Raw genomic sequence first — 2375 nt, forward strand, 5'->3', positions numbered from 1 at the left:
TAAATCAAAAGAGCTTAGATTGAAATTTCAAAAGATTTTTTTTTTTTTCTCTTTGCTTCTCATTACTTTTCTTCCATTTTCTTTGTTCCCTGAAATCTATATTTAAAAACATGGCAATAAACAGGTAAAAGTTATTAAAAAAAAGTCCATTTTTTCCTTCTCATTTTCCCTTTTTAACCAATCTCTCTCTGTCTCTGTGCATTAACCAAAATTATTTTTCTCAGCCTAATTCCCATATTAAGAAAAATAAAAGCCTTGTTTTTTCTTTTTCTTTTTTTTTTTTTCTCAATTAAACATGAAAAAACTTTAGTCAATCTTGCTCACCGCAACTCGGCTCATAGCCATTAACATTCCCAAATCCCCCATCCAAACACATATCCATTTCCCCTCCGGAAACGCCACCGTTTTGCTGCTGCATCTGCACCATATAATTTCTCACCTCCACGCTTATCATCTCTTGCATCACCGCCATAAACTCCGCACTGAACCCCATCACCCCACCTCCCCTTCCTTCGTTTTTCGCTTCGTTCCTTATCTGAGTTGACTCCGTGACCCGGTTGGTTGAAACCTCACATAACTCGGCCCCCGGTAAAGACAGACTCAGTGAAGTCGGGGGATCGATAGAAGAGGACGACGCCGCTTCAACTCCAGCTGGCATAACATTGACGTCGACGTCGACGTTAACGTTAACTCCACCGGTCCTCGGGATGGGCTTGTACACGTGTGAAGATGATAAAACGGGTACACTGGAATCACTCATATCGGATCCCGATGGGCTTCCTGGGCTCATGTAAAGCCCAACACTTACCGATCTTTTCAACGGTTGTCTCTCCTCCCCTTCCAAATTGCCATCATACCCACCATTAGTCATAAAATTACACTCTTCCCGAACCGACGAGTACTTACGTTTTAGCGTTGAGTTCCAGTGGTTTTTAATGGCGTTGTCGGTACGACCGTCGAGGAGTCGAGCTATGGTGGCCCACTTGTTACCGATCCCGGCATGAGCTCGGATGATGGTCTCGTTTTCCTCGGGAGTGAAGGCCCGGTGCTCAACTTGCGGTGACAGTTGGTTGCACCATCGAAGCCGACAAGATTTCCCGGATCGACCCGGGATTGATTTGCTGATCAAAGACCAGTTTCCGGGGCCATGTTTTTGAACCAGTTTCTGGAGCAAGTCATCTTCATGGGGACTCCATGGACCTTTTATCCGATCAATTTCTTTTCTGTTTGATGTGCTTGTTACAGCCATGAAATCAAATTTAAAAGGATGCAAAAGAAATTTTGGTTCTTTGGGTGTGTTATCGGGGTTCTTTCTTCTTCTTCTTCTTTTTTTTTTTTCCAGGTTGAAGTTTGAAGGGAGACCGAGTGAGAGCGGGACAGAGAAGGGGATTATATAAGAGAGGAGAGGGAAGTAGCCGGTTGAAACAGTGAGGGTAAAGCGAGGAGGAGCGTTGTGGGCACCGATTGTTCCAGTTAAGAGGTTGGCGGAAAGGGTGGTTTGGGATACAACTGGCGAACGGACACGCGTCACATCTGAACTGCACAGATTTACATAAGTCGCTATCTCTTAATGTCTTTTTTTTTTCTCTTCCGTTTTGAGCTCTTTTGTCACTCTCTGACATTGGCGCGTCTGTCAATCTTTGTGTTTGTAAAGAGAAAACTTAAGAGAATTAATATTATTGCATGTAAATTACATGTTTGGTTACAATTTTTTTTATATTTAATCAACGATGATGTGATTATTTATAGGTACGAATATTTATTTTGAAATTATAAGTAAAATTTAATGTAAATTCTTTAAAGATATTGATCACGGGACAGCTAAAATATAACAAAAATCTATTTACAAAATATAAATATTAGCTGTAAAAGTTTTATGAAATATTTTTGACGCTTTGAAAATGTTTATAAATTACTTTTGATTTTTTTTTATAAAAATAAATATATTAATTTTTAACATTGTATTAATATTATATTTAAAAGATGTTTGATTCATTGAAATTTAATATTTTAAAAAAATATGATTTTTTAAAATTATTTTACTTCATAAATTTCGTATAAAATTAGATTCATATAGTTGTTTGAAAATAAGTTGATTAGAAAATGTAAAATTATTTAATAACATTTTTTATTATATTATTGTTGATATCATATTGATAGTCTTTATATATTTTATTTATAATAACGTTAAATAAAAATATTTTTAAAGAATAAGTAAATAATTTAATATGTTAAATAAATAAATAATTTATATATTAAATTCTTAAATAAATAAATTAGATAATTAATTAATTAATTAATTAATTAAACTGATACATTCACGTGCGGCTTATGGTCACAAAGATAACATTTTTCATTACAAACGTAATTGTTAC

General features: G+C 35.3%; 1 pseudogene; it reads right to left on the reverse strand.

Moving 5' to 3' along the window:
• LOC111317082 (transcription factor MYB44 pseudogene) lies at positions 1-1553 on the reverse strand (annotated as a pseudogene).
• Between the last annotated feature and the right edge of the window lie 822 nt (positions 1554-2375).

Source organism: Durio zibethinus, chromosome 24, assembly GCF_047325235.1.
Source record: "Durio zibethinus cultivar Kanyao isolate XHJ-2024 chromosome 24, ASM4732523v1, whole genome shotgun sequence".
NCBI classification, from domain to species: Eukaryota; Viridiplantae; Streptophyta; class Magnoliopsida; order Malvales; family Malvaceae; genus Durio; species Durio zibethinus.